The sequence below is a fragment of the Piliocolobus tephrosceles genome, chromosome 7 (assembly GCF_002776525.5).
Source record: "Piliocolobus tephrosceles isolate RC106 chromosome 7, ASM277652v3, whole genome shotgun sequence".
In the NCBI taxonomy this organism is placed as follows: Eukaryota; Metazoa; Chordata; class Mammalia; order Primates; family Cercopithecidae; genus Piliocolobus; species Piliocolobus tephrosceles.
Window position 1 is genome coordinate 27,957,962 of NC_045440.1, and position 22,881 is coordinate 27,980,842.

Below are 22,881 nucleotides of genomic sequence, written 5' to 3' on the forward strand. Positions count from 1 at the left end.
ATTGGATCATGAAGGCTGTTCGCTCATCAATGGATTAATCTATTAGTTGACTAACGGATTAGTGGGTTAATTAATTAATGGGTTATCACAGGAGTGGGTTAGTTATCATGAGAGTGGGTCTCTAGTAAAAGCCAGTTTGGTATGCTCAAGCTCCCCCACCATGTGATGCCCTGCAATGCTTCAGGGTTCTGCAGAGTCCCTACCAGCAAGAAGGCCTTCACCAGATGTGGCTCTTTGACCTTGACCTTGGACTTCAGCCTTCGGAACTGTAAAAAATAAATTTCGTTTCTTTAGAAATTGCTTAGTCTGTGGTAGTCTGTTATACAAACAGAAAATGACTCAGACACTTAACAACCCTTGCACTTACTTAAACCTCTTTAGCCTTAGTTTTTCCTCTGACCTAATTAGGATGCCCTTTCTATCTCACCTGGATACTTCTGGCATCCAAGTCTTCCAAGGATGACTCTGGGATTTCAGGCCAGCTGTCCCCACCTGTTGAAAATGTGGCTCATGTATGCTTTGGTGGCTCTATGTCCTATCAGTTGATAGAGCTAATTAAAAGACAGCCTTATTCTTTTTATCCTTCTGGGTCTCTATCTCTCTTCATCACATAATAGAAGCAGAGATTTGGGAGGCCGAGATGGGCGGATCATGAGGTCAGGAGATCGAGACCATCCTGGCTAAGTGAAACCTCATCTCTACTAAAAAATACAAAAACTAGCCAGGCGTGGTGGCGGGTGCCTGTAGTCCCAGCTACTCGGGAGGCTGAGCCAGGAGAATGGTGTAAACCCGGGAGGCGGAGCTTGCAGTGAGCCAAGATCACACCACTGCACTCCAGCCTGGGCGACAGAGCGAGACTCCATCTCAAAAAAAAAAAAAAAAAAAATAGAAGCAGAGATAATAAAGAAAAAGTTGGTGATTATTTATGTTTTACTCAGAAAGGAAGCATTTTCCAAGTTGTGATTATTTTTGTTTTACTAAAGTTGGTGATTATTTTTGTTTTACTCAGAAAGGAAGCATTTTCCAAGTTGTAAAGGAGTCAGGAAACCTTCCCAAACAAGAAGAATGCACCCATCATCTTCTCTGTGGTTTTTTATTTCATATACACTCAAGAATTTTTCCATAGTTCAACTGAGAACTCCCTCCACAGGGATAGGTCAGCCGTGGTTTTATTTTCGCAGTCTAAAGAGCCACTGGAGGCTGGGAAGCTACAGCTGTCCCTTAACCTCTGGGGCAAGGGACGAAACAGGAGGACACTTCACTTGCAGGCACCAAGAGTCGGTGAGGGTAAGCTCGGTCCTGGGGCACTGGCTGTGTGTCTGAGGAAGGAGCAATGAAGAGGGAACAGAACCTGGTGTCGGCCAAGTCCTCGTTGGGCCACCCAGATGCTCTGCCACAAACCTCAGCAGAGGGAAGGGAGGAGGAGAGGAAGAGTGGGGAAAGTGGACAGAAAGAGCCCTGAGGAAATAGCACTTCCTTTACGGGCATTAAGTTCTATGGCTTAGAGCTGGAGAGTAATCAGGGAAGGAGAGGGCATTTCTGCCTTCTCCACTCAGCACTACGTCTATTGAAGAAGCCACAAAGGCCGCTACAACCTCACCAACAGAAAGCAACAGGAAGACCACCCCCAGTCAGGAGAACCAGGGGAGTGGGACCACTCACCTATACCCCCATGGCAGAAAAAGGGGTTGCAGGGAGTGGTGAAGGGCTGGTGACCCACAGAAACCTCCAGGAGAACTGCCGCTGGGGCCTGTGAGACACAGAGAACACCAAGGAGACATCTCCCAGGAGAAAGGAGGGATGCAAGGGCTTGACGCTGGAATGCCGAGGTTTCAATGTTGGGAGCAAAGCCTGACACTAATGCTGGGTTTCCCTTCCTTTGACTCAGATTCCTCGTCTGCTGCTCCAGGGCAGTGGAGCTTAAGAAAGCACTCATAGACCAAGGAGACCATGACCAGCAAGAAGCCCACTTCACTTTGGGAGGATTTCAGGGGAGGGAGTGCTGGGCAGAGCAAATGTTTCATCTGAACACCCCCCCACTCCAGGTGACTACCCCTTTAAGGAATAGTTGAAGATCCTGAACTCTGGGGGCCTTGAGTATTATGTGCAGGATCAACATATTCACATAACCTGGGAAATTCCTGATAGGATTGTGGTGAGAAAAATAAACACCCACGCCATTGCCGGGCTGGGCAGTAGGCTTCCTGTTTGAGATTTTTCCTTATCCCATTCCTTGTCCTGTTTCTTGCACCCCTATTTCCTGCTTCAGCAGACAGTGAAGTCCATTTCTTCAACTGAAAGGAGGAGAGACAGTTGACAAGACTTACAGTCTGATTACTGTTACTGCAGGGTCTTCCTGCCTCTGGTTCCCCTGCCACGTGCCCCACCCACCACCTACCCCGCCGAATGCTCACAGAGGCCAATGTCAGGTGGTGCAAAGTACACGAGAGCAGGCAGCTGGGACAGCTGTGCTCTGGGCTCTCAGCCGGCCCTGTCCATCTGTTCCTCTGTTTGTCTTGCAAAATGGAAGAGGGGCTTCTGTGGGCCACTCCACGGCGGGCAGCCGCAGAGCAGGTGGTCAGACACATGGGGCCAGCCATGGGGGCCCAGGAAGATGGGACCTGGGGCAGAGAGAGGGAGTGGGAGCCAGGGTCTCAGTGCTAGAGGAGAAGGGCTCCCAGCTGAACCTGGGCCACCCGTATCACAGTGGGTAGAGCTGCACCCTGGCTCATTCCTCACATCACCCCTGGGCCTTCAGGGGTTTCAAGGGGTGGAGTTTGGTGACTTTTGCTTGAGAGGAAGGAGAGTGAGTGGGCAAAAAGCCACAAGCAAAGAAGATCCTGCAACATCCCTCTCTTAAACTCACTTTCTGTGATCTATGTTCACTTTTTATGCCACCATCTACCTATCTACACTTGATCTCTAAAGTCCCCTCCCCAACCAAACCGTGCGTTATCTAGAAGATTGAGAAATACCTTCTGGTCTGGCCTCATGCCCATGAGACTTCCCTTGGTCTCAGTGTTTGGGAAGCTGCCAGATGGTGGTGATATTAACAGCACCCCTTGGTTTTTTGTTATATTGGAACTGATGCCCACAGGCCCCACTCAGCTGTCTCACCCAGGTGCTAAGCCCAGACATTTGCTTTCCCTTGAGCTGTTTATTTTGCCAGCAGGCAGTGTCACCTGTCCAATTGCCTGCTAATGAACTGTACAGTCTTAACTGCCAACCCACTCCCGCCTGAGAGGAGAAGGAAAGGAATGTGAGTGGCCCAGACTGCACTGTCAGGATTGGGTTAGCTGGGCAGGAGGAGGGGCCATGGTTACAGCTGGAAGCAGAGACAGAAAGTTTTTAAAAACCTTTCTTATTCATCAGTAGTGCACAAAGCTCGTGGTGGATGGTTTGTGCAGATTATCCCCATTCGACAGATGAAGAAACTGAGCCCAGAGAGGGCGATGAGGGGGATGGCTCTCCAGGTTAGACAGCTGCTGAGGAGGATAAGCCACAGAACAGAGATTTGAACTCTGGTTCATCTGACGCCAATGCCAGGGGCTCTGGAAGCTACTTAGTCGTTTATAGGATGCCCCTGAGGTGAGAGCCATGTGCACAGGTATTCCGGTATCTTAGCAGAGATTTTTGCTCTCCTGGCATTGGGACTGTGTGGGGTCAGTGCCCGAGGGCCCTAGGATTAGCTTGGCATAAAGGGAACTTGAAGAAACCATTCCTAAGAGCAGATCAGGGGGCTGGGGCCTGAGATGTGGGCAGGAAACCAGCGAAAATGAGAGCAGAGGTGACTCCCTTCTAATGGGAGAAGAAGCATGACTTCATCTTCCACGTTCTATGTCCTTCCAACCACCAGGCCCTACAGATGCCGCAAGTATACAGCTGACTATGAAACCGAAACTTATTGCCACTATTTCTGAGCCACTTACAATGAAACATCCTGCGCACAAAAAACACAATTCTGCAAATTCATTTGTTTCTGTCATTAAAGATAGACATGTGCTGACTTCAATGCCATCATCTTCATTCAGGGCATACATGGCACGACCATCAACCTAACCATGATTAAAAACTTAGAAGCACATGTTGGAATGAGGTGGCCAGGAGAGCAGGGTCTAGCGTGAACCAGAAGGACAACAGGACCTGAGGCAGCCAGATGGCACTGGCAGACACCCAAGATGGGAAAGTCAAAGGGGAAGGAAAACGAGGGGCCAGCGGGGTAGGCTTTTATGAAGTTTCACGGGAGAGAGAGAGAGTTCATGCATGTGAACAAGAATCTCCTGCCACACTACATGGGAAGAAACGCTGTTCTTGGACTTTCACTAACCTTTAATGGGCCTCTTTGGAAAAAGGGGAAGGTGGGTTGTTGGATGCACAGATGTGAAGGATTACTCAGGTGGGGCTGTTTAGGGAGCAGTTAGAAGGTCAGCCAAGGAAACAGAGACTCTACTGTGAAGACTGAGGATACATGCAGAAATTGGGAAGAGAGCACAAAAGCTCCATGTGGCCCTCTGTATGTTCTGCCATCACGTGTCCTTGATCAGAGTGCATGCCTGTGCAGGAAGAACCGGTAGAGTACTGCTGCTGCCATTGCGGGCCATTCATCCCCATTCCTGACCAGCCCAGTTGTGTCCTGGACATGTAGGTGGCCTGTGGGCAAGCCAGGGTCTCAGCCTTGTTCTGCTCCCTTCCTTTGTCCTCCAGCCCCAGGGAATGTGCCAGCCACTTCCTCTACAAACCCCTGGAACCCACTCACTCCCAATGGGGGACATCAACTTACCCATGAGGGATCCACCCCCATGACCCAAACATCTCCCATTAGGTCCCACTTTCCAACACACCACTCTAGGGATCAAATCCAACATGAGATTTGTTGGGGGAAACAAACCGTATCCCAACCACAGCAGGCACCTTTCATAGAATGCTTTTCTAATCTCTTCTCTCACTACTCACTCAGCCCCCAAATTCTTGTTAATTTTTTTTGTGCCCAGAGAGGGTGATGAGGGTGATGGCTCTCCAGGTTACACAGCTGGTAAGGAGGATGACCCACAGAACAGAGATTTGAACCCTGGTTCATCTGACACCAATGCCAGGGGCTCTGGAAATTGCTTAATCATTTGCAGGCTGCCCCTGAGGTGGGAGCCATGTGCACAGGTGTTCCAACACCTTAGCAGAGATTTTTACTAAGTAGTCAGGGGTATGTGCAGCCCAGGAGTTCATCTACATCTTTTTAGGATCCCTTCCTTGAGCTCCCCCTTCTCCAGCATCTCCCTGACACTTTCCAGCTTGCAGGTGGTCCCCTTCCGGGTACACAGGCTAGAAATCCAGGGCTTTAATTTCCCTGTTCTGTTGTGCTCTTCCTGCAACTACATCTGCTACCCATTCTGCAGTACTTGGAGTTCTTCCCCAATCTGTCTGTTGTTGTTTTACTTTTCTGTGTCTGTCGGTAGCTGCTCCCTGCATTTTCTCCAGGGATTTTCACTGCATTCAGTGGGAGAGACGAAGTGGTATGTGCTTCATGCACCTTGACCAGGACCAGAACCCACTGAAGGTTTTTAAACAGTTAAATGGCATGTAGCTCTCTGTTCCAGAAGGCTCTCTTTGGCTGGAGCAGGGAGAATGGGTTGAGAGTGATGTTGGAGGCACAGAATATAGCAACCCAAGAAGCAGATGCCACAGGCCAATTCTAAGGCAGTGGCAGTCGAAGGGGAAAGGAGTGAGTCCCAGAGCTCCTCAGAGGTGAACTCTGCAGGATCTGATGGCCAATTTGATGTGGAGGTGGAGGCATATGATGTCTCCAGAATAATTCCCTAAGATGGGAACAGAAAGACGAAAAATTTGCTCCATGAATGTCAGTCCTTGAGCAAATTAGCAGGCAAATGTTCCTCTCTTAGACCAGAATGAGCAAATTTAAAATCTCTCTCAATTTTCCTTCTGTACACCCCAGGATCATTTGCCTTTGTGTTATCAGCCATCCTAAGATATTCTACATTCTAACAAGATGTATTTGAGCCCATTTGAAGCACCGAAAAGTTTACTATTGACCTCTTTGTCATTTTTCATAGCGCAAATTCAAAATAGGTTTTATTCGCACAACAAACCACCACCTTAAATTGTGAAGTAGTCACAGGTAGAGCTTTTATAGTGTATGTGTTGCATCATGGTTTTTATTTTTTATCTGTGTTTAAAAATGTTGCCATTTGTTTCTATGATTTGTCTGCAAAATACCATTATATGGTATTTCAAATATATAAAACATTTTTAAAGGAATTAAGAAAAACTGAGCTTGCTTGAGTGGTTTGTTAAAGCAGCTAATAATGGTGCTGTAGTGATGATAGTGTACCTGTAGATAGAATCATATTTTCTTGATTTATTTTTGCAGAAGTAGATATGCCTTTCTATGTTTCACATAAACCCCACACGCAGACACACCATGGATATATGTTCATACTCACAGGCCCGCACCTCACCTGCTAACACATTATTCAGTCTTTCAGTTCCTTACAAATGCTGCATTCCTCTCTCCATTATCTTTCACATTTAAGTTAAACAATGATTAGTCATTTTGACTGTGGATAATTTGCCTCTTAACTTAGTATAAAAATATTTTCCTCTGCCAAGTATGCTTACAAAGCATGGGGCCCAGAACCCATGCGGCTTGATCACAATACCAAGATGGTGGTCCATTTCCTACCACTAGTGCAATCTTCCTCACAGTACAAGCCATGTGCTTAACTTTGGGTAGAAATAAAAAAAACAAAAAACCTAAAACTGGAAAGAAATTCCCAAGATAAACAATATCATGGACTGAGAATGAAAGCCCTTATATTTGAGACAGAATTGGATTATTTCTTAGAATGGCTTTTGAGAAAGGAATCTGTGGGCAGAAGAAGAAAGAGGTTCCTTTTGTGTAGCTTGCTGCAAGTCAACAAAAGAAATAAAAGGAGAGGAAGGGCTTGGGAAGCAGCTGCTAACAAGGTCCTTAATTTGGGCTGAATCTTCTAGGGCTTAGGAGTTTCAGATAGCATTCTTGTTATATGAAGAACATTACGGCAAGGCACCACTCTTTCCCTGTTTCCCGGGTGGGTAACTGTTTCTCCTTTCCTAGACACAGGACAATGCTGAGTCAGAATGCTCAGTTTGATCAATCAGAAAAGAAAGGTGAGTGGAGGTATGAGTTCCAGGTTTTTTGTTCATGCTTAGACATAAGGAAGTCAGAACGTTGCCATTGTGTTGTTTGACAAGAGATATCCCTTAATTACACAGAAGGACAGAGCTTTGGGTAAAAAACTCTACATTGCCCAGACGCTGGGCAGTGCTCCTAATTGTGTACATTTCTGTTATCTTTCTCCAGTTGAAATTTTTCTGAGAGTCCACTTTCTGGCATCAGAGGCATTTTATTTCTGTGGTTCACTCACTAATAGGGACCTGTTGCTGTCTGTGGAATCTGACAATCCTCAGCTGGGCACATTCTTTGGTCAAAGTTTTGCAAAAGGTGTGGTCAGCACAGCTTGGGCTGGAGATTATGCTGGAAAAGGAGGCTGAGATAGGAAGTCAGCTGAATTTAAGTGCTTTGCAAAGCACATGCAAGGATTTGTTAATACACTATAGTTGGTCAAATTGAAAACATTTTCAAGTACCCCAGGGTGCTGGGTAAGAGCTAAGTATAGGAATAAATTCCACATGTGAAAGAACTCAAAATAGCACTGAACAACAGACTCAGAAATATTTGGAGTAGGCCCTGTCTGCAAATCTCACCAAAAGACAAGCAAAAAATATCTCCAGGAGACCTTGGATTAGTTTTAAGACTCAGACATCTCGGTCAATTGCTGCAATGAATGTGTTCATTGCAAGATATTTTAGATTTGCTTCTTATATTCATGAATACTCAATGGCTAGTTCATCCTTCAAATTGCTGCCAAAACACTTTTCCATGAAGAGACATGAGATAGCTATGGAAAAGGTGGATGATGAAGCTTAGGAGGAGGAATTCAGATTTCCTGTGTTAGATAACCAAGGACAAGGTGAGTTGGAAAGGGCCCTAAAATCTAGAGATGCCACTCAGGGCCAGAAGTGTGCAATGGTAGTTGATTCTTGGCCTCTTAGCTAAGACCAAGTGCAGAAGTGTGCAATTCAGTCAGAGGGAGAACCAGAGCCACACAGGTGAGCCAGCCCCTGATTAAGACAGGATCACTGTAGTGGTAGGAACAATAATAATGAATTAGCAAAGATTTATTGAACACTTACTATATTTAACTTGTTCATGGCCTCACTGCTGGGAAGGGGCAGAGCTGCAATTTGAACTCAAAGTCTCTGACCCATAGCCCCGGTTCTTGACGATTACTCCACCAGCCAGGCCAGTCAGGATCCTGGGTTTCCTTGGCCACAGTGCAAACTCTTGGGAAAACCTTGCATTTAAAGTTCTGGTACCAACTGGGCCATTTTGCATGGGTGTGCAGGTGTGTGTTACACAATTCTAGGGGCCATTGACTTCATAGTTAATGTGGCTGCCACCCTCACCCTCAGACTGCACAGTAGACCCACTGATGACTATCACTATGGCCCCACCATTTCTATTCTTCAGCTTTTACAAGCGAGATACCTGCCCTGCTGAGAGGTAAATGACTCTGCCCCAAGGCCACTAGCTTCAGGGAAAAGTCAGGAATGGCCTGCAAAGGGCATCTCTTCCTTCTGGTGATCCATTACTGCTCAGGGTCCTGCAGTATGGGATCCACTCATGGCTGATAAATGAATCAAACATAATGCAGGAATTTGTGAAGAGATAGGTATAGGTAAGGAAACTTGATTTTTCTGTTTTTTGTTTTTTTTTTAAATCTGATCTACCCCAGAGAAGCCAAAGAATGGGATTGCCATCCATGTGGATAGGGCTCCTGAACTGTGTGCTTTCCCAGAAGCAAAGAAAAAGGAAAATGTTTGGAAGCAAGAGATGCTCTAGTGGCAACTGATTAGTGCTGTGGGAAGACTAGAAATGCTGTTGTTAGAAAAATGAAATCACTGCATGTTTGGATTTGCGCCTCACAAAGGAGCCATAAATGTTACTCTATGCTGGTGGGGCCTGGCTGTGAGCAGGGAGAATGGCTGTGTGTTTCTGTCCCAAGGATATACATGAGGGCTAGAGAAAGATGTCTCTGCTGCTACAGGGGCACTGTGAGAATAGCCTTCAGCTCCTCTCTGGAGTGGAGGAGCCATGCCAGGGACTAAAGCCTCTGACACCTGGCTTCTCCTGGCAGCTCAGTGGGCTAGGCAGACTATGTTGTCTGTCCTTGAGGAAGGCAGTGACTCTCTGGGCTCTTCAGAAACATGCAAAGAAGGCCTGGACACTGATCGGCTTTTCAAGTGGATTATCATTCCCCAAATGTCCTCACATCTGGTTTCCAGGCCCGAGGAAGGAGCTGTTGTAAGCAGCTGTTTCAGGCAGCAGCAGATCAGGAACAGAGACTTCATTAGCCCCATGTCTGCCACTAGATTTTAGGATCACTTGCATTAGTCCTTTTGATCTCACAGAGTCTCAGTTTCCCCATCTGTAAAATGAAGGTGAAGGTGGGGGAAGGTCCGACCAAATGTGTCTTTTCAATTCCAGCTCTAAATTCTACAGTCGATTTGAGGATTGCTGAATTGCCGAAAAACTCTTTTCATTATTATTTATTTTAGTGAAGCCAGGTTTCTAAAATAATGCCAAGCTAGCCATTGGAAGCTCAGGTGAACTCAATAAACAGGCCACCCTCATCCCTCTAAAGAGTCTGAGAAACAAAACAAAAGAGAGGCAGATGGAAGGCCCAGACCAAAGCATGAGGTTTTAGATCTAAGAAACAGATAATTCTCTCTTGTCCTAAACCCAGTTCCAAATTCCCATTTCAATTTGTACTTGACTTCTGAGAGTTCATGTGGACAGAGTCAATGTAGTGGAAAAGGAGTCCAAGACCTCGCTCCAGTTCTATCACTTAGTAGACATGGTAGCCAATTTCCCCGTCCTTCTCAGGGAATTGAGAAAAAGGAGATGGAAAGAGATGAGCAGAGAAACAAATACGAGATACCATGGGGAAAAGAGAGAGAAGGAGAATAAGAAACCTTAGTTTCCAAAGGTTTTAAGGTCCGGTCCCGGTTCCATTCCCTTCGGCACTTCTTGCCCCAGGCCTTGGGCTTACCTTGACCCTCACCTCATCCAACTGGGTTTCTCTTACATACAACCAAACAATCTTTGAGAACCCTTATCTCACCATGATTTTGTATAAGTGGCTTTATCTCTGAGTGCCTCCATTTCCTCTTCTGTAAAATATAGCAGTCAGCGTATGTATTTCTGTTTCTTTTCTAGCCCTCCGATTATATGAAAGACTTCTAAAAAGCAAAGTAAGATAAAGTCATAGTGACTTCCTTCCTTTCCCCCAGTTAACCAGATCCAGACCAACACCAACTCTCATTATTCCATGTTAACAGCCCCAGTAGCTATTGTCTTGGCAGATGTCACTGTCCTTTCAAGAAACCAGGCATGCAGAAAAGAAGTGTGGACCCAGATTCTCACGGAACAAGTACAACATGCCAGCACTCCATACTGCCAAAGATGAGTCCGGGAGCTGGCCAGCACCCACGCAGCTCCTGTCTACCTGCACCATCCCTGTGGCCCGTGCATGTATTTATAACTCCAGTGTACCTGTTGGAAAATGAGGCCGAGGCTGCAACAGCGCTCTGGCTTTGGAGCTTTTTCTTACACTCCATCTTCAGCCCCCTTGAATAGGTAGAATGTGAGTGGTTATGTACAATTTCAGTTGGAGTTTCCATTGCACAGGGTCCTTAGACCATCTACATTGCATTTCACCAATCCCTTGTCTGCCACAAAGGAATGCTGTATGGGTGGCCGGGCACTGTCTCTTTACAGCAGCTGAACTGAAAGGAAAAACAGAATATATTGCAGCTGTAAGGAATTAGATTAGACACCCACAAAAAAAAGAAAAAAAGAAAAAGGAAGGAAAATAAAACGTTCCCTAGGGTGGTAAGACAGTGGTATATATTAAAAGGGACAATGTGTTAACGAAATCTCAAGATATTTTCAGAAAAAGCAGACAGCTTTCTCTCGGGTATGGCTGGAAATGCAGCCCTGTATTTCCAGGAATAGATCTGATGACATCTCAGTGTCCCTTCGAGGCCTAGACTGACGACAGGGTCTCTGTCAGAGGGTCCCTCTTGCCCCCTTGCACCAAGTTTCCATCAATTTCCTCTTTACTGTCACTCTCCTATAATTGCCTGAAAAGGTCCATACTTTAAGCAACTATACCTTTACTCTTTCCCATTTAGTGCTCACCACCAACCTACTTCATCACCAATCCGTGCCTCATGTAGGAGGGGAGACCTAAAAACAAGAATCTGGATATGATAAACACGTGGGCAATTTCCTCCTTCAGCTGAGCTGGCTGCCCTCTGCCTAGCTGAGAATATATGGCCCTCTGTTCCTCATTCACGGTGTCCATGTCATCCACCTTCCCTAAAGGGCCCTTTACGGGACAGCACAAAAGGCTTCCAGAGATACAATCCCTCTTACCTGACCCCTACTCCCTGCTGCCACCAACCCACAGGTACTGATTACCTGATCCAGCTGACCAGTAGATAACTCAACCTCAGGGCTCTGAATCCAGGGGAAACTCAGCCCATGAGGCTCCACACTCAGGCTGGTCCTGGCCCCATTCATAAAACATCAGCGTGTCCTATTGGTCTCTTGTTGGATGTCCGGATTTTTAAGAGCTTCTAGTGAGAGGAGAGGACATGGGGCAGAGTTATTTAGTAACCCTCCTCCCCACCATGGGGTGTTTAACAGACCACTCAGCATCCCCAGAAGATACTGCATCATTTATTCAATACTTGTTCATCAAGGATTTATAGCTTCAAAAAAACTCTTTTATCCACTCACTTTCTCTTCATTCCCACAGTCATTTCTCTCATTCAGGGAAAACAAACAAAATGGCCCTAATATTTCTTAGTGTTTGGCACTATGTTTTGTGTGCTACACATATATTGTCTTGTAAGTTCCTGCTAGATTTCTAAAGCAACTTTCTTTTTTTCTCTCTCTCTCTCTCACTCTGTCGCCCAGGCTAGAGTGCAGTGGTGTGATCTCAGCTTACTGCAGCCTCCACTTCCCGGATTCAAGCGACTCTCCTGCCTCAGCCTCCCAAGTAGCTGGGATTACAGGCACCCACCACCACGGCCAATTAACTTTTGTATTTTTAGTAGAGGCAGGGTTTCACCATATTGGCCAGGCTGGCCTCAAACTCCTCACCTCAAGTGATCTGCCCACCTCGGCCTCCCAAAGTGCTGAGATTACAGGTGTGAGCTCTGAAGCAACTTTCTAAATGTACTTCCAGCCCCCACAGGCAATCTTCTTCATCCATACCCCACACAGATGCCAGAGGAGCCTTCTAACATGTGCTTTTCTCTTGGGAATATTAACAGTTCCTGTCTTCTGGGTAAAACTGAAGAGGTATAGCCCTCAGTGCTTGCTCTGGCCTCAGCATCTTCTCCAATTGCTCCCTACAAAGGTCCCATAAAGGAGCTTTGTCACTCACTTGTACTCAGAATATGTTTCCATGCACCATGGACTTTGCCCACACTGGACCACTTGTTTAAATGGTCTCCCCACCTGTCTCATTTAGCAAACTTTTCTCTGTTTATCCAGCTTAAATATCATCTCATCTTTCTATCCTTCTCTAACTTTCCCAGGTAGAATTAATCAGGCCTTTGTCTCTTCTTATAACACTTTATATAAGCTTCGCTTATAGCACAGCTCACATTGTATTATAGCTCTGTGATGTGTTCCCAGGGTAAACCACCTGCTATGTCAAACAACTCAAAAATTTTCATTGCTTGACATCACAAAAGTCTATTTCTTGCTCAGGCAGCAGTCTAATGGGAGAGTTCCCCTTGGAGGCTCACCACAAAGTGGTGACTCAGGGATCCAGGCTGATTCCATCTTATCACTCTGTTATATCTTAAGACCCTGGAGTCCTTCACTCCCAGACACATAAGCAGCAAAAAAAGAACACAGAGGATAGAGCAGAGATTTTAAGGGTCTAGGCCTGGCCCAATCTCTAGCCATTGCCCTAAGACAAGAAAACTTCACTCATATCCCCTGACTGTACTTCTCACAGGACTCTCAGTCTACCATACCAATGATTTGGGCCCTATAAATATCTTCAAGAGAACAAAAAGCAAATATCAATTATCCAGTCAATGATAACTTTATTTTCCAACAGATCTGCTCCTCCAAGAAAGGCCATAGTAAGGTTTTGGGTATCAGCAGGACTTTTCACATTAGGGAGTCATTGGTATGAGACAACTGGCTTGTGTCCATAGCTTCCATTTTCATCTGTTAAGATTCGATTACTCACCACTGTGGCAGTCTGGGAAATTAAGTTAATAGAGAAATCTAAAGGGCAGGCTGGGCGCAGTGGCTCACGCCTGTAATCCCAGCACTTTGGGAGGCTGAGGCTGTGGGATCACGAGGTCAGGAGATTGAGACCATCCTGGCTAACACGGTGAAACCCCGTCTCTATAAAAATACAAAAAATTAGCCAGGCGTGGTGGCGGGCGCCTGTAGTCCCAGCTACTCAGGAGGCTGAGACAGGAGAATGGTGTAAACCCGGGAGGCGGAGCTTGCAGTAAGCCGAGATCATGCCACTGCACTCCAGCCTGGGCGACAGAGTGAGACTCCGTCTCAAAAAAAAAAAAAAAAAAAAGAAAGAAATCTAAAGGGCTTATCATATTTACCATTAAACGTATGGAATCAGTCACATTGTGAGAGCTTCTAAGACTCTAAGGGATTCCTGATCACCTCCTTCAACTCTGTGGCATACTCGTTGAAGGATAACCCTCTCTAGTGTATCTAGTGATCATTTAGAAAACAAACAAAAAACAGGTTTTTCTCCTCTTTCACATCAGCCTTAGGATTATACAAACAATATAGGTCTTAGGGGTAAATAAATACATTACTAGCCAATACATACATAGGAGATTTGATATTGTCTCCTAAACCAAGATCACAAGAGACCATAGATAAGTACTTTCTATTGTTGACCAGATTTGGAAAAGGGGAATATCCCTTCTAATACAAACAAAAATAAACCAAAAATCTTCTTGAGGTGTGAGGGAGGACACATCTCTAACAGGAAAATAGTTTTAAAATAATTGGCATTTGGAGCTTAGCGAATGTAAGGAATAATTTAAGCTTGGATTTCCAAAGCTCTTCTATCCCTCATGAGCCCTGGTTATAGTCCATAGAATTGATTAAGGAAACTGAAGCAGGGAAGGGTTAGGTGATTTAGCAGTGGTCACACTGCAAATCACAGGTTTTTCTGGGACCTGTTCTTGCACCCAGCCTGGGGCACATGTCATGAGCTGATGCACAAAGGAAGACCATAGGTACCACTTTAATGCCATTTGCTCTCCTCCTGTTCATTCCTCATCTCATTCCCAATAGACTTCCCCTCACAGCTGTCCACTGATGTAGCTAAGCCTCTTCAATGATCTTCACATCATTAAGTCCAAGGTTCCTTTTCTCATCCTCACCTTACAGAATCTCTAAGCAGGATTTGACTTAGAAGACCACTGCTTTCTTCTTCAACACAAACTTCCCTTGGTCACCATCACATCCCACCTCACAGTTTCTATTCTCTGGCTGCCCCTTCTCTGTGTCCTTCACCTGCTCATCCTCTCAGTTTAGGCCATCAAGACTCATAATACCAAAGACTCCATACTGGGCCCTTTTCTCTTCTCTCTTTGTACTTTCTGTCCATCTTGTCCGTGTTCATGGCTTCAATAGCCACTCATTCACAAATTCCAAATTTATATCTCCTGCCAACACCATCTTCTGAGTTCCAGTCCTGTACTGTATGTCCACTTCTACTTACAGATGCCTCAAATTTACTTTGCAGTCTAAGCCCAAGCATTCTCTCCCTGCCTTAGAGCCACTACCCTTCCAATGTCTATCCCAATGAATGGCACTGTCGTCAATTCAGTAGTGCAATTTAAGAGATCTGGAGTCATTCTTGGTGCCTTCCTCTCCCTCTCCCTCCAGATTTTATGCATTACCAAATCCAGTCCACTTAACCTCTAAATACCTCTCAAATATATCCATTTCTCTTCTTCCATATTCCCATATCACAAAGTCAAACCACCATTGTGTCCTGCCTAGGCTACTTCAACAAGCACTTAACAGATCTCCCTGCACCTATTCTTGTTATCTTCCAGCCTATTATCCTGCAGTCAAAAAAAAAAAAAAAAAATACTTTCAAAGGATTAATATGATAATGGCTCCCACCACATCTTCTCTGTGTCCCATCCAAGTCATTTAATGGTTTCTCAGTGCTCTTTGGAGAAAGATCAAATCCTTATCCTCCATAAAATATCCTGCGCCCTGCAGCTTTTACCCATCCTATAGCCTCTATTCACATCATGCTCCCACTGTTCTCTGAATTCCAACTGCACTGGTCTTCTTTCAGTTCCTTGGCTATTCCAAGTTCCATCCGACTACAAGAAAGACTGAATCACAAATCCAGGTACCTCTCTTCTGTTAAATTCCCTCACAGCACCACATACTTTTTCATCATAAAACATTAAAGCATTAATGTTACATGTATTTATGTGTTTATCTGTTTGATGCCTACCTTTTCCACCAGACTATTTGCTTCATGAAGATGGAACCACGTTCATTTTTGCTCATCATTATATTCACAGTACTAATCACTGTGCCTAGCACATACTAACATGCAATAAAAATGTGTCCAATGAATGATAACAATGATTGTATCAATTAGGCAATCAATAAGTTATGTTTTCTTAGATTTCTTCCTGTTTTAATATTCATATATATATAGCATATTAGATGACTGACACAGTTTAGATATTTGTCCCTGCCCAAATCTCATGTTGAATTGTAATCCCTGGTGCTGGAGGTGGGGCTTGGTGGGAGGTGTTCGGGTCATGGGCACAGATCCCTCATGGCTTGGTGCTGTCTTTCTGTTAGTGGGTTATTGCGAGATCTGGTTATTTGAAGGTGTGTGACACCTCCCCCCAACTCTTTCTCGCTTGTTCTTGCTTTTGTTATGTGATGTACCTGCTCCTGCTTTGCCTTCCACCACGATTAAAAACTCCCTGAGGCTTCACTAGAAGCTGAACAGATGCCAGCATCATACTTCCAATAAAGCCTGCAGAACTGTGAGCCAATTAAACCTCTCCTTTTTAATAAATGACCCAGTCTCAGGTGTTTCTTTACAGCAGTGCAAGAATGGCCTAATACAATGACCTGTTGTCTGAAGCAGTTTTTCCTTCTATTTGCACTCAGTTTACACCATCCAAGATTCAAATTGTTTCCTTTTATGAAAAGAATTTCAGGAGAATTTGGTGAACAAGTCTATATTCGTATTTTTTATTCAAGATGATTGAGGCTTCATCCTGATATCTGAAAAAATGACAGCACATGTGCAAAAATGAGGATGCTGCGAAACAGGAATGCTCCCTAACAAGGTTTGTTAGCTGAAACTAGGAGGGCAGGGTGCCAGTGCCTGCTCTGTCTTTATTCAGCAGCTCCACCATGAGGAAATCACTTCCTTCCCTGGTCCTTGGTTTGTTCATCTGGGAAATTAAAGCATTGTTCTAAACGAGGAGGCTTCTGCCTTCACCACGTGACATGATTTATGAGAATGGCCATCCTACTGCCTGTCATTTCCGTGTGAAACTAGAATTCTCTCTGTGGGGAGAAGGTCTTTCAGAGCAAAGCTTTTCCTTCTCCATGGCTATAATTTTTTCTGGTAGTTCTTAACCTGTCACTTACAATGGGAATGTAACAAGAAAAATTTCACTTAATCTCTGTAGAGTTCACCTTTATCGTTCTCCCTAATACTCACTCTTCCATGATGAAGAGGGAGAAGATGGTGTCTCATCTGCCAATAACTCATTTCTAGAAATGATGTAGTCAGAATAGCAGGTGCCGTATTCTAGTGTGTGCTGTAAAAGGAAAGCCTCAGGGTCAGGAGCCAGGACGCGTGACCCAGGTCCTCCACTTCCTGGCTATGAGCTTTGGACATGGCCACTCAACTTCCGTGAGTCTCGGGTCTTTAATTAATAAAATATATGTCTAATTGGCTTACTTCACAGAGAGGTCATGAGAACCATATAGAACAGCATTTAAGAAAACAATCTGAAAACATTAGGATGCAGTAAACATGGGTTTTCAAATGCCCAAAAGATGTCTCAAGGAAAAAAAAAAGGCATATAGAGTCACGATAATGCCAACATCATAAAAATTACACTTCTAGTAGTCATTTGGTGCCAACTGTGAGGCGCCTCCTTCTCCACAGACCAAGGTCACAGCATTCCAAAAGCCCTGTCCCCCTCTAAGTGATCCTCTGAGAATTTCGGGACTATTTAGTGAAGAAATCACTGTTCACCTTGCAGGATGAGAAAGGATTGAAACTCACATATTTAGAAAAATGATAGCATCATCAAGAAGTAAATATCAATAACAAATGGATAAAAGCATGTTCACGATATTCTAATTCAAAGTATTATGTAGACTGAAAAAAAAATAGTATTTACCCAAGAAAATGTACTTGTTGTTCTGATTCAGTAATATCTTTTTTTTAGCACTATCTGCGACCAGTTTTTCCAAACCAACTTGTGGTCAGTAGAATGAAAACCCTTACATATAACGTCAATTGATTTTCAGTAACGGTGCCAAGATCATCAATGGGGAACGGACAGTATCTTCAACAAATGGTTCTGAGAAAACTGGATATCTACATGCTAAAGAACCAACTGGGCCCTTACCTTATCTTACCCTACCTTGTACTATATGTACAAATCAACTCAAAATGGAATAAAGAGATAAAACTATAAAGCTCCTAGAAGAAAACATAGGGCAAGAGCTTTATAATATTGCATTTGTCAATGATTTCTTGGATATGACACCAAAAGCACGAGCAACAAAAGAAAAAATAGATAAACTGAACTTGATCGAAATTGAAAACTTTGTGCCCTAAAGGACTCTACCAAGAGAGCGAAAAGGCAACCCAAATGGGAGAAAGTATTTGCAAATCATGTATCTGGTAAGGAATTAATATCTAGAATGTATAAAGAGGTCGTGTAATTAAAAAAAAAAAAATGAGCAGCCCAATTCCAACCTAGTCAAAGGCTCTGAATAGATATTTCTCCAAAGAAGATATACAAATGGCTACTAAGTACCAAAAGATGTGTGATGTCACTAGCCACTAGGGACATGTAAATCAAAACCACAACAAGATACAATTTCACACTTATTACGATTACCATTATCAAAAAACAAAAAATTAAAAAAAAACATGTTGGTAAGGATATAAAGACATTGGAAGCTTTGTACATTTCTGATGGGAAGGTAAAATGGTGCAGTCACTGTGAAAACACTTTGCTAGTTCCTCAAAAAAATTAAACATAGAATTACTATACGATCCAGCAATTTCACTCGTAGGTATATATCCAAAATAACTGAAGAGAGAGAATCAAACAGACACCAACATTCACAGCAGTATTATTCACCATAGCCAAAATGTGGAAACAACTCAGATGTCCACCAACAGATGACTGGATAAACAGAATATGGTATATACATAGAATGGAATATTATTGAAGCCCAAAAAGGAATAAAGTTCTGACACATGCTACAACATGAATGAACCATAAACATTATTCTAAGTGAAATAAGCCAGATATAAAAGGACAAATATTATATGAATCTACTTACATGAGGTACCTAGAACGAGGAAATCCATATAGACAAAAAGTGGAACAGAGGTTACCGGGGCTGGAGGGAGGAAGGAATGGGGGTTAATGTTCAATAGGCGCAGAGTTTCTGTTTGGGGTGATTGAAAGTTCTGGAGATGGATGACCATGATGTTTGCACAAAAATGTAAATATACTCAATGTCACTGAATTGTACACTTAAAAGTTTTTTAAATGGTAAATATTATATATATATATAAACAAGCTCAGGGAGGAAAGGCAGAATTCATAGAAAAGAGCCAGCACCTGAATTTTCCAGTGCCCCCCGCAGCCCTTACTCATGCTCATCAGTCTAAGGTTTTCTGCAATCAATTTTCTTCTTTCCCCCTTTCAAATGCTTTTCATGATGGCAAATAAGGATGTCAAGCTTCATCACTTTTCATCTCTGGATAAATGAGATGTAACCCCAGCTGCCATCCTTGTTCAGATCTGTACAATAAAGAGCAAAGCATAAAACCAAGTCAAGGCTCTGAGTAAGTCTGGGGAAATAAAAGACACCAGTCCTTAGGGGCTGGAGGAGGGGAAACAACCGAGAGAGAGGAGCGAGGAGGGAAGCAAGAAGCCGTGCAGATGATGAAAGTGTTTTATAACTTGATGTGAAATTTCCAGATGGTGGTAGTTACATGTATGTTTACTTTAGGATTATTTATGATAACATACACTTGTATGTAATATTTTGAATGTGTCCTAGAGCTTGCCAAAAAAATCGCCTTTAAAATGTATAATTAACAAGATTGTTGACAAACTGAGTGTAATAAACGAGGAAGACAAAGTCTTTGAGGACGTTCCCAATCTTCCTGTCTGGATGACTTTTCTCTCTCTCAAGCCTGCTGCCTGTTAACTTGCTCTTAGCAGTTAGTTCTTCACAAAGGAAACGACATCAGTTCAAAGTGTTAGTCTTTACCTTCCACTCAGTCTAACTCATCTCAATGCAGTCAGTCCCTAGGGAAGGATGAACCCTAAACTAAGAGTCAAAATATTACTCAAGTGATAGACTTAAATTTCCTACTCTCATGACTGATGGAGCAGAAGATCTCACAATACTTTGTAATAAAAGCAAAAAGTGTAAATCTTCCAAAAACAAAAAAAAAAAGTACTCCAATAATGGCCTTTTCCCTTTGCCTTACAGGGGAGTGACCTACAAAATGTATAATGTGAAACAATGCAAATGTGAAAGGTGCAAAATCCCCATGAAAGAGCTGGATGCTGACAGATGCACCAGTGATAATTCCCATCTTCCAACACAGTAGCACAGCTTCCATTTTCCATGACAGAACAACAGTCAGAGCAGCTGTAAGGCAGGGTGACATCCCAGACTTCCACCAACAATGGGATGAGATTCGACATCTGGAATCACAACCACAACAGACCTAAGAGACCCACCAGCTTGATGACAAGCTTCTTCTTTCAAAGAAGGGTATCAGTCTGGGGGACCTAGTACTGCAAACTATGACAAATTAAGTGTGGCATCCCTCACTTGTCCATCATCTTCAGTATTTACCACTTCTATGTGTTGGGAACATTTCAAGTCCTCTCTTCTATTTTGAAATATACAACACATTGCACATATACCCCTGAATTTAAAATAAAAGTTTTACAAAAACAAAAACAAAAATGCAGAGATGTCAGAGGCTTACATGAGGTCACTTTGCAGCACCAAAGCCCATTGTGATCCACTCCTGTTAACAGAGATGGGGGGTAGATGAATGGGTGGGTGGGGAGTGCAAATTACAAAGCTGGGGCATAAGGGTGAGGAAACATAGGACACCCCCAAATGGCCATCTCATATTTTTGATTTCCCTCCGTGCCAAAAAAGCACATTTTTACCTAGTAAGGGAAGGTGGTATGGAGCAAGCGAATGGGACCGTCAGTCAAGCGAGCTTGATGCATCATTAACTGCTTCCACACCTCCATGCCCCAACACAATCCCTGACCTTCCTCTGCCCACTGGGGGACCCTGCCTGGACTGTGTGTGCCACAGTTCCCTTCATTAGCTCCGCCCACCACTAGCTTTCACATAGACACTCCATAAGCAAGTACCCCTGAGCTGAGCCCAGCCCTCCTCCTCCCCATTTCCAGTAAGTTTTAGGGGGTCATGACCATGGGATGCTGGACCAGGATGGTAAGCATCAGGAAACAGAATCTGGAGAATGCCCAGCTGCTCCCACAGGAAGCATCAGGGAAGAAGAAGAGGAAGAGATGTGAAGTCTGCCTTCTGCTCTGCTGGAATCCCTTTCATATCTCCTTTGCCTCCAGGCAGTTTTGGTTCCTGGCTATTTCCAGGTGTGACTCACTCAGGATGGTAAGCATCTTCTCTCCTACCCAGAGTAGAGGATGAAGACCTCATCTCAGAGGCTGAAGGGAGCTCCAGAGAGAGGTCTCCAACTTCCAGCATTAACTGCTAAAGAAGCTTCATGCGCTGCTGGAGAACCTGGGAAATGACCAATGATAGGGACTGAGCTCAAATACTCTGGGACAATCTAGTAGCTGAGAAAGTTCCAACTCCAGGGTGATAGAGGACTGCCTGGCAAACCACCATCAAAGCAGAAGACCTGATAGAAACATCACAGGCCATGGTTGATTACTGAAGATCAGTCCTTACACCCTGCCAGAGATTCAGAAGCCAATTTATCATAGTTCTCCCTGGAAATGTTGGCCAACATTCTGAAAAGCATGGTCAGTAGTAGCAACAGAAATCTGTTCTTGTCAAGCACAATGTCACTGTCCCCAGCCCTTCCCCCAACACAACCCAATAGGTGTTTCCTGGCTGCGAACTTGGGAAAGTCACTTGACCTGTCTGAGATTCCACTTCCTAATCTGGCCTGGTGAAGACAAGAAAAACAGTTTATTTAAAGTGTCTAGCAAAGTGCTTGGACCAAAGTAGGCCCTCTGAAATGGTTATGGCTGTGTTGTTAAGGTGATGTTTTAAGTGCTGATGAGTACAAAGATGGGTAACATATTTCCTTCTGTTAAAATCTACAAAGAGAGGGAACAAGATGAATGCACAATAACTATCATTCAGAACAGGATTCTGAGAAGGCGTGAATTGCTGTGAAAAATCAGAATGGGGAGGAATATGATCCCAGGTGATTGGCAGGCGGTGGGTGTCTGGATTCAACTGGAGAGGGAGCTAGCAGGGAAGGCTTCCTGGAGGATGAGAGTTCAACAACGGGCAGGTGTAGGATGTGGGTGGCCGAGTGACTGGGCAGAAGGAGCTACAGAAGTAAGACCCCAAGTCAGGAAGACAAGGGCCTGCTGAGAAACACAAGCTATGAAGTGCAAGTGCAGGAAGAGTTGGGATGAGATTAGAAGGGGGTCTGGGGCCAGACTGTGGAAGGCCCAAGTGCTGGGCTAAGGAGTTTATACCTAATTCAGTGGTCAACGGGGAGTCATTGGAGGCTGTTGAGCAGGAGAGTTGCTTTCTTTACAGCTGTGCCAGACTAAATTAAACCTAAACTGTACTTTATAGCTGGAAAGGGAAGGCCCAGGAATAGCTCTTGACTCAGAAACAGGCATTGGGGAAGGTAATGAGAAACAGCCCTGACTGATCAAAGCAGAGAGGTTAATTAAATTTGTAATTACTGTGAAAGGCCATTAAAAACCCTAGTTCACTAGAGATAACTGCTGTAGTGGGCCTTCAAAGATGAACGCTTCTCTTAACCTTGAATAGGGGGGGTGTTTGCTTCTCTGTGGAGGAGATATGATTAAGGTACTTAATAAATGGTAGATAAAGATGCATACGTGTGTGTTCTCTGTAAACCCACTCTCCGTCCCTGCATATATCTGTGTATCTATGTAGGGTGCTCCACAAGAGGGGTCCCCAACCCCCAGGCCACTGACCATTATGGGTCCATGACCTGTTAGGAACCAGGCTGCATGGCAGGAGTTGAGCAGAGGGCAAGCAAGCAAAGCTTCATCTGTATTTACGGCTGCTTCCCAATGCTCACATTACAGACTGAGCTACCCCTCCTGTCAGATCAGCAGCAGCATTAGATTCTCATAGCAGCATGAACCCTATTGTGACCTGCACATGAGAAGGATCTAGGTTGTGTGCTCCTTATGATA

At 44.3% G+C, this 22,881-nt stretch overlaps 1 long non-coding RNA gene across 1 annotated transcript; it reads left to right on the top strand.

Annotated features, from left to right (window-relative positions):
• The first annotated feature begins 238 nt into the window (after window positions 1–238).
• On the top strand, window positions 239–22,554 carry LOC111545758. The gene is made up of 4 exons (XR_002732535.1): window positions 239–268; window positions 19,175–19,289; window positions 19,946–20,233; window positions 20,900–22,554. It is a non-coding gene; the product is annotated as an uncharacterized LOC111545758 (long non-coding RNA).
• The last annotated feature ends 327 nt before the right edge of the window (window positions 22,555–22,881 follow it).